The 14,929-nt window shown below is 43.2% G+C and overlaps 1 long non-coding RNA gene across 2 annotated transcripts; it reads right to left on the bottom strand.

Annotated features, from left to right (window-relative positions):
* Nucleotides 1–7,883: 7,883 nt before the first annotated feature.
* LOC106090956 (uncharacterized) lies at nt 7,884–14,929 on the bottom strand. 2 transcript variants are annotated; one of them, XR_009396544.1, is made up of 4 exons: nt 14,822–14,929; nt 14,423–14,762; nt 8,210–8,300; nt 7,884–8,138 (listed from the first exon to the last, which is right to left on the bottom strand). It is a non-coding gene; the product is annotated as an uncharacterized LOC106090956 (long non-coding RNA). The 2 variants fall into 2 exon arrangements; XR_009396545.1 differs by having other exon boundaries at nt 14,435–14,762.

Here is a 14,929-nt window from a genome sequence, read left to right as displayed (position 1 = left end):
TTCAATGGATTTTAATACCTAACACCATATGATGGGGGTATACTAAGTTCGTCATTCCGTTTGTAACACCTCGAAATATTCATCTAAGAACCCATTATGTATATATATTCTTGATCGTCATGACATTTTAAGTCGATCTCGCCATGTCCATCCGTCTGTCGAAAAAGGAAAGCTGAGCCCTTGAAATTTTGCAATGTAGATCGTTTGGGATTGTAAATGGGCCATATCGGTCCATGCTTTAATATAGCTGCCATATAAACCGATCTTAGATCTTGGTTTCTTGAGCCACTTGGGGGCGTAATTCTCATCCGCTTTGGCTGCAATTTTGCAGGAAGTGTTTTCTTTTTACTTCCAAAAACTGTGCTAAGTATGGTTCAAATCGGTACATAACCAGATATAGCTGCCGTATAAACCGATCTGGGATCTTGACTTCTTAAGCCTCTAGAGGGCGCAATTCTTATCCGATTTGGCTGAAATTTTGTACAACGGCTTTTCCTAAGATCATCAACATACGTGGGCAATATGGTCTGAATCGATATATAGCATGATACAGCTCCCATTTAAACCGATCTCCCGATTACGCTTCTTGAGCCCCTACAAGACGCAATTCTTTTCCGAATGGACTGAAATATAACCCAATGACTGTTACTATGGTCTTCAACATTCAATTCATTTCTGGTCCGAATCGGACTATAACTTTATATAGCTCCAATAGCATAACAATTTTTGTCCATTATCCATCGACAAATGCGATTCGTGGTGGAAGGTATATAAGATTCGGCCTGGCCGAATGTAGCACGCCTTACTTGTTTCTTTTACTATTGATATAAGACCAAATGTCTCTTAACAAAAACAAAAACAAGTAAAAAGACGTTAAGTGCGGCCAGGCCGATCTTTGGTTACCCGAGAATATATGTAAACAACCTTTCGCCATAATCCGGTAAAAAATGCTTAATTTATGCCCCCATAGCAGCTATATCGGAATATGGTCCGATTTGGACCGAATTCGAGAAGGATATTGGGTTGCCTAATAAGTACATGTCATTGTTCAATTTTGTAGAACCAAATACTGGTCTTTTTGGTAGCCATATCCAAATATAGACCGACATCCGAGTCGTATATGGTTCAGATATGCGACACGGATGTCGAAAAGTCTAACATAAGTCACTGTGTCAAATTTGAATAAAATCGCATTAAGAATAGACTTTAAATCGAGAGATCGGTCTATATGGCAGCTTTATCCAAATCTGAACCGACCTGGGCTAAGAGCAAAATACAACTCACTGTCCCAAATCTCGGTGGAATCGGACAATAAATGCGCCTTTTATGGGCCCAAAACCTAAAATCGAGAGATCGGTCTATATGGCAGCTATATCCATACCTGGACCGGTCTGGGCCAAATTGCAGAAAGTTGTTAAAGGGCCTAACACAACTCACTGTCCCAAATCTCGGCGAAATCGGACAATAAATACGCTGTTTATTAGCCCAAAACCTTAAATCGAGAGATTAGTCTACATGGCAGTTATATGCAAATCTGGACCGATCTGAGTCAAATCGAAGATGAATGTCGAAGGGCCTAAAACAACACACTGTCCCAAATTTCGGCGAAATCGAACAATAAATGCGCCTTCTATGGGTCCAAGGCCTTAAATCGAAAGATCGGCCCATATGGCAGCTATATCCAAATCTGGACCGATCTGGACCAAATTGCAGAAAGTTGTTGAAGGGCCTAACGCACCTCACTGTCCCAAATCTCGCCGAAATCCGACAATAAATACGCTGTTTATCGGCCCAAAACCTTAAATCGAGAGATCAGTCTATATCGCAGCTATATTCAAATCTGGACCGATCTGAGCCAAATCGAAAAAGAATTTCGAGGGGCCTAAAACAACACACTGTCCTTAATTTCAACGAAATCCCACAATGAGTGCGCCTTTTATGGGCCCATGACCTTAAATCGAGAGATGGGTCTATATGGCAGCTATATACAAATCTGAACCGATCTGGGCCAAATTGAAGAAGTATGTCGACCGGCCTTACACAACTCACTGTCATAAATTTCAGCAAAATCGGATAGTAATTGTGGCTTTTATGGGCCTAAGACCCTAAATCGGCGGATCGGTCTATATGGGGGCTATATCAATATATAGTCCGATATAGCCCATCTTCGAACTTAACTTGCTTATGGACAAAAAAAGAATCTGTGCAAAGTTTCAGCAAAATTTTTCTAAAGTTGGATATGATCTCACGGTAGCGCTCACCATTAACAATTACATTACGATTCGCATCATCTTTAAAGAAGTACGGTCCAATGATGCCACCAGCCCATTAACAGCTATGCTAGCCACAATCCGCATAAAGGTCAAATTCTTCAACATCAGCCTTATTTTCGCCCTTGCCCCAACGGAATACAAAGACAAACACCCCAAGTATATTTTCTACGAGCTCCTATATAGAGAATAGGACCGCTCTGGGAGATTTTAGTGCGTAAATAGACAAGGAAAGTATCTTTGGCCCAAAACTTAGCTTACACGTAGAAACTTCTGATAAAGGATTGAGACTAATAACTTCGCTGCGGCAAAGAACAAGGCCGTTAGCAACATCAGATTCCAACACCGAAGAATACACTGCCACATGGCTGTCACCCGAACAAAACACGAGAAACCAAATAGACCATGTGTGATCAAATTCAACCAGCGTGTCGCCCCCAGGCTCGACGATCGAGCCGAGGGGCAAAAATCGATTCGGATATTACCTTGTTGCATCAAAGTTTCGCACCAGTTTAAGTGTGGCGAGTAAAGTACGATTTGACACTGCAAGAAAACTGGATATCGGAAAGTTCAAAACACAACAGCTGGCAACAACATATTCCACACCATAGCACAATTGCTCAATTTACTAGAAGAAAGCACTGCCTGTCCCGATAGTATAGCAGCACAATGGCAAACCATTGTCCACTGTATGGAAAGAGCCGCAACATCCATACTTGGTTACCAAAAGCCTCTCTCAAGGAACCCATTGATATGACCAGACGTTTCAAAAGGCTACTGAAGCCAAGAATGCGGCATACAGGGTAACTTTACAGTCAGTAGGAATGCGTTAGGCGAAGGAGAGGTTTTGGGAGAAAAGGAGAGAGGGGAAACGTCTCTAACACAAGATGAAGAAGGATATGGAAAGACGTGAGTGTGAGCGAATCGAGATGTAAAGGAGTCAGAATGAAGTCCGGAAATTTTATCAAAGAATCGATAAAAGGAATTCAAATAGTGTGCTTGGGAAATGGAAAGAACATTTTTCCCAGCTGCAAGTGGCGGCGAAGATGCTGCCACAAACCAATCCCTGATATTGGTATAGAAGGTTTACCTCCTAGTGAGAATGAGGTCTAAGTAACAGTGACCCAAATGAAGAGCAACAAGGCAGCAAGGGTCAATGGTTTGCCCGCTGAATTTTTTAAGAACAGAGACTACACGTTGATTAGGCCTTTGCATCAGTTCGTCTGCGCGATATGGCTTGAAGAACGCATACCCGATGATTGGAACCTCAGGATACTATGTTCCATACACAATAAAGGAGACAAGACGTAATATGTCAAATACAGGAGAATAAGTCTCCTGGCCATCGCATAAAAGAGACTTTCGAGCGTACTGTGTGGAAGGTTAAAAACTAATGTCAATTCGATTTTCGGGCTCTAACAATGGTGGTAAATCCACCATTGGACCAGTTATTCACACTACTCTAACTCCTGTAAAACACCTGAGAAGTACAGATCAACTCTTACCATCTCTTCGTTGACTACAAAGCCGCTTTTGACATCCCTTTGACGTTCAAAGGCTTTTCAAGCCATGTGTGAGTTTGGCATCCCTGCAAAATTTATCAGTAAGAATAGGAAAGAATGATGGAGAAGATAATACGAGATGCAGATGTGAATAGGTATGACACACCACTCTGAAGAAAACATATGCTACTCGCCTATACCGACGACATCAACATCATAGCTCGGTCACCGGAAGTAGTAACTGGAGCCTTTGAAAGAATCGAAAGAGAGTCAGTAAAAATGGGTCTGCCAGGAAATGGAGATAAAACGCAATGGATGGTTTCAACACCCAAAACGCTTTGTACAACTCAGCAGATAAAGGAAATGAAGAAAGTTGGGAACCACAACTTTGAGATAGTCAGCAAATTTATCCACCTCGACACTGTCGTGACCGAAACGAATGACGCTAGATTTGAAATAAAGCTAAGAACAGTACAGGCAAACAGATGCTACTTTGGATTAAGTAAGCAGTTTAGGAACAAGGCCACCTCTAGGCAGATGAAGATCACACTATACAAGGCACTGATACTACCTGTGTTGTTATATGGTTCCGAGGCATGAGTACTTGTGAAAGCAGACGAGGTAGTGCTTGAAGTGTTTGAGAGAAAGATTCTTCAAAAAATGTATGGTTTGCTTAGATGGAGAGTATCGGCATTGTAAGATCCACGAACTGTTGGCGACGTTAGCAAGTTATACGTATCATATTATGTTGGCTAGGCCATGTTGTCGGAATGAATGAAGAAGCTCCGGCGAAAAAATCTCTTGAAGGCGAGAATTGTGGTACATGCAAACCGGTACGACGAAAACTCCGATGGTGCCCCTATTTAGATAAAACTATTGACATGGAAGTGGATTTCTAATAAAATTGGATTATTAATATATTCATGGTGGTGGGTGTCCAAAGTTCGATTACAGGAAAGACAAATGAGAATAGAAATGGCACACTATTCAACAAATAAAACGCGCTACTGCCTGCATGGGCTATATAAACTTTGTAGTTCAACCTCACAGAGCAGTTACTGCCGCCTTTTTAAAAAAATTAGGAAACTATGACCTTATCTGCCCTTGTACCGAGAAATTTTCTATAAATTGCTTTGGAATCCTAGTTTCTAGCCTGGTTACTCATGTAAAAAGATAAGAACATGAACATTTAATTTTTTAAGGTTGGAGGTGGGGTGCTGACCTTCGTGATACACCCTAACATACCCCAATATGACCCTAACATGGAGCGCACGATGATAGCAGTCAAGTATGGTGTTGTCGAGATAGAGCTATACGACATGTACATACCGCCGGTTGGTAGTTGTGACCCAATCAATGGCCAAGCTTACAAGTCCGACATAAGTGGGCTACTGTCGGGCCATAATCGACTGTTTCTAGGAGATTTTAATGCGCATCACGTTTCATGGCATTCTCTCTTAGGTAACGACCAGCGGGGCATAGCTTTGGCTGAGCAGATTGAAAGCTTCGCGTTTTGCATGGTGAATAAGAATGGCCCCACTGGGATTACGATTGAGATTGTGTCCCCTGACCTCCTGAGTGACGTATCCTGGCAAGTCGTCACCTCCCCATAATTCTCACAAACGACCGACCACCCGACTTCTTAACCTCTGAGCGCCGGACGTTTATTAATCAGAAGAAGGTCGATTGGGCCAGCTTCAGAAAGTACACCAATCGCCGCTTCAGTGAACTGTCACTCCCCTCCATGGTAGTAATTGCCGAAAGGAAACTCGGAGCCATTAACGCAGCATCCGCTCGCTTTATACCAGCCGGCCGAGTACCCCAATTGCCTCAAAATTTCCCGGCGCAGGCAGTGGTACTCGCAGACGGGCGTAATGGGATTCGTTGTACGGACACCACTAACCTCAGAATCAGCGAGCCGAATCTGGGAATAAACAGGCTAGTCGACGAACTTCGAGCAATGTAACTTAGGTACAGGTTTAAGCCAGCTGGGGTCTACCGTTAAGTCACTCTCGAACCCCGGTAGACGGGATGACAGGACTTCAGTCACTTTTGGTGAAGTAACTGTGACTGATCCGAATAGATGCGCCTGGTTGTTCAACCTTCAATTTATTGTGCATCCCGAGAGTAAAAGGGCAAGAAGGAGAGCGATTCGTCGTATTCTCAATTACAATTTACCATGGTAGAAGTTACGAATGCCATCCGTGGCGCCAAATCTTGCAAGGCGTTGGGCCCCGGCGGAATCTCTACACTGATCCTGAAGAATCTGGATTTACCTGGAGTTGAGTTCCTTACTACTGTCCTCAACCTGTGTTCAGACACGCTTTCAGTTCCCGATGTCGGGAAGAGACCCAGAGTGATCCCTCTACTGTAGCCTGGAAAGGACCCGAGTTTGAGGGAGTCGTCTGTAGACCGATCTTCTCTCCTCTCTTCTCTCACCTGTAGCCAAGACGCTCGAGGCTCTACTCCTCCCCAGCCTCGTAGGAGAATTTCTATTTGTCGAGCATCAACATGGATTCCGCAGACTGCATAGCACAACAACTGTTTTGCATGCCATCAGCGCACACATTTGCCGTGGCCTCAATCAGCCCAGGACATGTGATAGGACGGTCATCGTGGCACTGGACCTATCGAAGGCATTCGACGTGGTCGTCAGCCAAGCCAAATTATTTGAGGACATCGCCAACACATCCCTCCAGCCAGGCTTGAAACGCTGGATCGCGAATTATCTGTGTGGTCGCCAGTCGTTTGTGGAATTTAGGGATAAGAAGTCGAAACACCGTAGAGTGAAATAGGGAGTTCCCCAAGGTGGGGTCGTCGTGTCGTGGTGTCCTCAACCTGTCTTCAAACACTCTTTCAGTTCCCGATGTCGGGAAGAGGGCCAGAGTGATCCCTCAACTGAAGCCCGATCATCAACATGGATTCCGCAGACTGCATAGCACAACAACAGCTTTGCATGCACACATTTGCCGTGACCTCAATCAGCCCAGGCCATGTGATGAGACGGCCCTCGTGGCACTGGACCTATCGAAGTCGGAACATAGAGTGAAACAGGAAGTTTCCAAGGCGGGGTGATATCTCCGCCACTGTTCAACCTCTGCTTATCCTTCATTCCACCCCCTCCTGACGACATAGAAATCGTATTATATGCGGACGATTATAAGATCATGGAATCAGGCCGCTGACGCTCTACCTCTACGAACTTGCCTCATATTTCGCTGCAAGAGATCTGAAGATATCTGCCACCAACCATCAGTTCACTACATATATGCGTAAGGTGAATGCCGAGCTGAAAGTGATGGTCGATGGTGAAATGATTCCGACCATCAAGTGTCCCAAAATACTTGGTGTCACATTTGACAACTCTTGCACATTCTCCCCACATGCCATTGCAATTTGCGATAAAGTCAAAAGTAGAAACAAGGTCCTTAAGTCACTTGCCGGCAGCACTTGGGGTGCTGACAAGAATGCCGCCCTTCGAACTGCGACGGGCTGTCTCCTAAGTTCTTAGGTGGACAACCTCCATCAGGAGACAAAGATCCTACCCTTGCAAAGACATAACTACATGCTGTCTGAGCAATAGCTTTTGGGCTGTTATCGCAGAGACCATCCAAATCATCATCTTGTGGATAGGTATCCACCGCCCAGAAGCCTTAAGGTAGATCTACATGATCTAGAGCATGAGGCTCAACTCTACAAGAGAGAACCTCTAGATCAAGCGGCATAGCAAGCGGGTCTAGACCGCTGCAGACACGGTAGCAGATGCGGTAAATAGCTACCGGGTGAATGTAGTCCTTGGAGAACGTCCGCCTCCCATTGTAACTGAAGAAATTGATCTCCCCCTGCAAACCAGAGTAGTTCTGGCTCAAGTACGATTCAGTAGATGCAGCCGCCTCAACTCCTATAGAGCAAGGATTGTGACTAGGGACCACACTACACACGTCACCTGTTTAACTACCCAGCCAGAGCCACTCGACTCAGACCCATATCCCTCTGGACGCATCCCAACTTAGTCGCAGAGTTCCTGGATCTGGATACTCAACAGAATCAGGCAGACGAAAGATAGAGCACAACAAACTGCTGCAACAACAGAGAGCAAACACTTGTCTGATTTTCATTATAAGACACTGATCGTTTATTTATTGTGTAAGCTTTTAAATAGTTAGGGTAATTTTTTCAGCAAAAAGTTCACATGTGAAACGTAGAGGATATACTATTTATCCCATAGCCGATGTAGGGTATACCTACTTTACTATTTATCCCATAGCCGATGTAATAGAACTGGCTACTCCTTCTAGACCACCAAAGAAATCCTTCGCTATACCTTGAGGCTTTGCTTCTACCCCAACATAAGCCATAATTAGGACTGGAAATGAATGGTATTTCGATAAGATTAGAATAAAGTTTTGTTAATCAGTATGGCAGTATCCAAATTACCTGCTATGAAAATAACTGTAAATATTGCCTTTAAACTCATGACCTCTTTCGCTCAAGCTCCTGCTGTCGAATGAATTTAAATATTTTCAATCTATGAAATATTTATAGAAATATATTAACAACTCTTTTGAAAGCTAAGAAATTGAGTTTTTCGCTTAACAAGTCGCGGTGATTAGCAAAATGTTTCACTTTGTCGGAACCCCTTGAAGTGCTTGATTTTCCTACTATAAAAAAATCGTAATTTTTGCATGACTTTAAAAATTTGTGTCGTTTTTCTTATAGCCCTAAATAATTAGAAAATATGTTAACAAGATTGTTTTAAATATCTGGTACACAGAAAGCAAAATTTATCCTGTTATTTCCGTCTTGTGGCTGGTACTAGGGCAAACTTCTCATATATTAATGAGTGCTGTACGACTCAAGTTTTTAGCTCAGTGATAAGGGGCTTCCTTTTTATAACCGAGTTCAAATGGCGTGTCACAGTGTGACACCTGTTCGGGGGAAGTTTTAATATGGCATAGTACCCCACAAATGTTGTTCTGCTGTTATTGCTGGGATTCGATCTTAGGCATTCAGAGTCATAGGCGGACATGCTAACCCCTGCTCTACGGTGGCCCCCAATATTTCTATATGGCAGCTTTATCCAAATATACATCGATCGGGGCCATATTGAACACGGATGTTGAAAAGCCTAGCATGGCTCAAACAAAAAACAAATTCTGTCCATGAACATTCCACTAAGGAACTGGGGCAAACTTCTCACATATCAATGAGTGCTGTCCGATTCAAGTTTAACCTCAATGATAAGGGGCCTCCTTTTTATAGCCGAGTCCGAACGGCGTGCCGCAGTGCGACACCTCTTTGGAGAGAAGTTTTACATGGCATAGTACCTCACAAATGTTGCCAGCATTAGGAGAGGAAACCACCGCTGAAAATTTTTTCTGATGGTCTCGCCAGGATTCGAACCCAGGCGTTCAGCGTCATAGGCGGACATGGTAACCTTTGCGCTACGGTGGCCTAGCCTAGCATGGCTCACTGTGTCAAATTCAGCGACATATCTTATGTCGCGACATTGGATAAAAATTGAAGGACTCAAAAAGTCGAAGAAACAATATATATGGGAGCTGTATCCAAATCTGAACCGATATGTCCTATTTGTAATCCACAACGACCTACATCAATAAGAATTATGTATGCAAAATTTTAATCGAATATCTTCATTCGTCCGACTGCTATGGTGATTTCCACACTATGCGCCTTAGTTTACGCACGTGGTGTTCTGTTGCAACTTCCAACGGTCGTATCAAGTATAGGTCAAATCGGTGTGTAACCTGATATAGCTCCCATATTAACCAATTCCCAGATTTTACTTCTTGTTTCCCTAGAAGCCGTAATTGTTGGCTGATTTGACTGAAATTTTGAATGTAGTGTTTCGTTATGGCTTCCAACATCCATGGTAAGTATTGTCCAAATTAGTCTTTCATCTCATATCCGATTAGCCTTCTACTGCTCCCAGAAGCTTCAATTTTCCCTAGTTTGGCAGGTCAGATCAAATCCCAGCGGATGTAGGTAATGTACGTACAGCGGAAGTTTATTGGGACGTGTAATACTCACGGATCAAGGAATACAATGTTGTTGTTGTAGCTGTAGCCAAATTTTCATGTGGAGATGACGATCCCCCTCAAGCTCCTGTAGATGAGCAAGCTCGTTTCGGTCCAGAGGTCCGATTGCTGCAGGAACATGGTGGCCATTGGTTATTTAAAGGCGCCAATAACTCGCCTTGTCATATCGAGCATCATAGGCACTCAGTATTTGTGCGAGAGCTGGTGCAGCCCGACCTCTCACTGAGACTCTCCGCTCGATGCCGCTGATTGTCCGCGGCTGCCATTGCAGCTACTCCGTATAGAGCATTCCACTATCCGCAACTTGTGGACGCGCCCGGTTGCTCGCAGCTAAGCCTCTCGTGACCTCAGGGAACACCACACAGATTGGACCTCAATATTCCAGCCTGTGTGGTGCTCACAGCTGGCCAGTGTCGGGAGAAATACAATAAGATTACCAAAGCAGAAGAAGGGGCCCTTCTGGAAGCAGGTCGATAGCGTTGACGACGCCGCCAAGATGAACAAGTAAAAAGGCGTTAAGTTCGGTCGGGCCGATCTTTGGATACCCACCACCTCGGGTATATATGTAAACCACCTTTCGTCATAATCCGGTGAAAAATGCATAATTTATGCCCCCATAGGAGCTATATCGAAATAGGGTCCGATATGGCACGGACATTGGGTGGTCTAATAAGTACAAGTCATTATTCAATTTTGTAGAACAAAATATTGGTATTTTTGGTAGCTATATCCAAATATATACCGATCTGGACCATATATATACAATACGGATGTCGAAAAGCCTAACATAACCCACTGTGTAAAATTTCAGCAAAATCGCACAATAAATGCGCTTTTTATGGGCCCAAGGCTTTAAATCGAGAGATCGGCCTATATAGCAGCTACATTCGAATCTGAACCGATCTGGGCCAAATTGAAGAAGGATGTCGAAAGTCCTAACACAACTCACTGTTCCAAATCTCCAGCGACATCGGACAATAAATGCGCTTTTTATTGGTCCCAAAACATTAAATCAAGAGGTCGGTCTATATGACAGCTATATCAAAATCTGAATTGATCTAGACCAAATTGCAGAAATATGTCGAGGCGTCTAACACAACTCACTGCCCCGAATTTCAGCGAAATCGGACAAACAAATGGGCCTTTTATGAGCCTAAGACCTTACATCGACAAATCGTTTTATATGGCGGCTATATCTAATTCTGGACCGATCTGGGCCAAATTGAAGAAGGATGTCGAAAGGCCTATCATAACTTACTGTCCCAAATTTTAGCAAAATCGGATAATAAATGTGGCTTTTATGGGACCAAGACCTTAAATCGGCGGATCGGTCTATATGGCAGCTATATCTTAATGTAGACCAATCTGATTTAAGAAGGATATCGAAGGGCCTAACACAACTCACTTTCCCAAATTTCAGCAAAATCGGATAATAAATGTGTCTTTTATGGGTTCAAGACTTTAAATTGGCGGGTCGGTCTATATGGGGGCTATATCAAGATATAGTTCGATGTATCCCATTCTCGTACTTAACCTGCTTATGGACAAAAAAGGGATCTGTGCCAAGTTTCAGATCAATATTTCTGTAGCGAGTAAAGACTGTAGCGTCATTTCAACAGACAGACGATCAGACGGACGGACATGGCTAGGTCGTCTTAGATTTTTACGACGATCAAGAATATATATACTTTATAGGATCGGAAATGGATATTTCGATGAGTTGCAAATGGAACGGCTAAATGTATATACCCCCATTCTTGGGTGGTGGATATAAGAAGTCTCTATAAAAAAACCCATGTCCAAACTGACGACATGGGAATGAGAGCAGAGCCAACGGAGCTTTTGATAAAAACGTATTTTCCACAGGAAACTACGGGAATCATGGAGACACCGGAATCTTGGAATAATCAGGTTGATCGAAGGCTTAAAATCACGGAATATATGGCATAGGAAGCCTTGAGCAGCTTCAAACTACGAGTATTTAAGTCACCCGGACCTGGAATATTTCTTACTAAGGAGGCCCACTATCTGGCGAGGCGCCAGATGGGACGTCTGGCTACTACTTTTACAACGTGCCTAGAAGTTGACGAAAGGCGAAAGCCTGGCAGGAGTCAAGGGTGGTATTCATACCTAAGCCTGGCAAGGCAAGTTGTGCGACACCAAATGCCTGCAGACCTATATGCCTTACATCCTTTCTACTCAAAACCAAGGAACGTATTGTGGATACCATGATAAAGAGTAGCAGCATATCCAGCGAACAGCTCAAATACAAACAGCATGCCTATGTCAAGGGAAGGTCGGTGGAGATTGCCCTGTACGAGGTTGTGCATAAAATAGAAGAATCCTTCGATGCCAAAACGAATACACTGGCGGTATGCAATGACTTCGAGGGGGCTTTTAATAGTGTGCGGACTGACACAATGATCCAATCCTTAGGCCAATACCGGGTGGACCAGGTCCTTAAATACTGGATAAACCATGTGCTAAGGAACAGGTGGATAAGTTGTGGGTCCCATGACATAAATATAAGAGAGAAAGTGTCACATGGCATGCCACAGGGGGGCATTTTATCGCTACTGCTATGCGTGACCACCATAAATAACCTATTACGGATGCTGACTGAGGAGGAATTTTAACCCGTCTGCTACGCAGACGATGTTATAATACTTTTAAGGGGTAAGGATCCGAACCAGATATGCAGAAGGACCGATAGGGTCCTGCAGATGGCATTTGACTGGGCTAGAATTAGGGGTCTCAATGTTTACCCAGAGAAAACAGAAATATGCCTGTTCACGAGGAAGACAAAGGTGGGCCAATTTGAAGCTGCATGTTTCCTCAATAGAATGACTTCGACATCTGACAAGGTCAAATATTTAGGAGTGATCTTGGACAAGAAACTTAATTGAAAGTACTATGTAGACGGGCCGATGACACAAAATGAGGCATGAATTCAAGGATAGTCCACTGGCTCTAAGGGAGCGTGATTAGACCAAAACTTACTTACTCCTCAGTAGTTTGGTGGACTGCGGTGAATAAGCAATGTATGGATAGTTCTCGTACAACTGGTTTAGAGTTCATGTTGTCTTGGCATAGACATAGGGCACTGGAGACTATTATAGATATCCGACCCCTTGACATACAGATTAAGTGTGAGGCAGACACTGTGGTTGTGAGACTTAAGGCGATGGGAGAATGGAGAATGGAATGGAGGCGAAAAAAGCAAACCTGGATGGAATAGATGAGGTTTCCGATCGAATATCTAAAATGACACTTGAGGTGGAGTGCGAAACACTGCTGCCATAGGCACAGCCATGGATTGACGGAACTCTGGTATTCCCTTTTGGGCGACCATGCCATACAGATGGATCAAGCTAGAGGACAGAGTGGGCCTGGGGGTCTACATTGAGAACCCAGGGACTGAGATCAGTTTTCGACAGCCTGAACATAAAACGATCCACTAGGCAGAGATCCGGGCGGTTACCGAATGCGTGGGGTGCTGTGGCATTCACGCGAGGACGTCGAGTAAGAATACCTTTGCAGACAGTAAACTGGCCATCAAAGCGATAACAACCAGGTCGATAAGATCACAAACACCCTTGAAGTGTAAAAAGAAGATAAGTGCATAAGAATTTTCTTAGTAGTACGGAATTCTTAACTTAGATTTTCTTTTTATAGGTTACATTTTAATATTAAGAGTACCCAACAAGCCGATGAAAAGAGTTTCAACGTGACCTAACCTAAGCTGGTATGTAAAGTAAAATTATGTCCTTATCTCAGTAAAGTTTGTGTTAATTTTTATCAAAATCCATGGTGATGGGATCCCAACATCCGGACACGACGAACTTAACACGTTGTCCTTCTCCTTGAATTTTTAATTAAAATTAAATAGTCCTTGAATTTTACTTCTTGTGGTACAGAAGCCCTAATTTTTATCCGTCTATGCAGGTCAACACCAAATTACTTAGTATAAGATAGACTGCCACTTTATAGTCTACCATCATACTCACATAGACGGTTTCGTCCTTTATGACACTACAGGAACAGGAAAAGGAAGATATCTTCTACCAGATCGCTTCATAAAGCTCAACAACATGCGAATGTTCACATCCGCTAAATCAGACAAGTTGTCATAGAAATGAGAACCTAAAGTGGAACTTCTTTTTGACTGCCAGTACGGGACACACGCACAGATGATGTTATATAGTCTCATCATCCTCAACGTCCTCACAGCTTCGGCAGAAGCAGTTACTGACAACCATCAGTCTGTCAGTATGTTTTCCGATCAGACAGTGACCTGTCATGACGGACACAACGACTGCAAATTCACGACAAACGTTCAACGGTGGATGGAAATGGTGCACAGTTACTATAGTATTTCAACAATAGTACAGATTTGTTTGTCGCAAAGATATTCCAAACTTTTTATTTTTTTGCGTCCAAGGAGACAGTTGCCACTTTGGACAACTTGAATCTCCTGAAGAACAACCACTTTCGGATTTACGCCTAGACCGAATTCGCTAGCACACTTTGCTGTCGCACGTTGAGCTTCCTGAACTATATCTCTAAGAGTGCTGGGAAACTTAGCCCTTACCACAATAGTCACCTCTTATACACCTTTTTCTTCCAGATACAATAACATATTGTTAAGAGAAAGAGGAGACTGTACACCTCCAAGAGGAGATCCTCTGCTGACCCATAGTTGAAGATTTACAGATCTCAAGCCTGCTGCAAATATTTTGTGTTTATATGTATATAAAATTTTAATGGAAAAGGCTTTACAAAAGAGTTTTATGAATTTTGTTTCAATTCAAATCGCCATCTTTAACCCAAAGCTGATGAAATGGAACTGGAGACATTTCTCAAGCCACCAAACAAATCACTCGCCATTCCTTGCGGCTTAGCATCGACACCAGCAAAAGCCAAGATAAGAGCTGTAAAAAAGTGTAAAAAATTGACTCAGTTTATTGCAGGACAAGTGTGTCCATATTACCTGCTACAAGGAAAGCTGCTATGATTGTCTTTGAAACCATGATTTATGTTGCGTTTGTCGTGCCTAACAAGTCAAACCGTAGAAGGGAGTCTGAGTATTTATATGAAA

This window comes from Stomoxys calcitrans, chromosome 1 (assembly GCF_963082655.1).
Source record: "Stomoxys calcitrans chromosome 1, idStoCalc2.1, whole genome shotgun sequence".
Taxonomy (NCBI): Eukaryota; Metazoa; Arthropoda; class Insecta; order Diptera; family Muscidae; genus Stomoxys; species Stomoxys calcitrans.
Note: the sequence above shows the minus strand (reverse complement) of the source record. Positions and strands in the feature narration are given on the sequence as shown.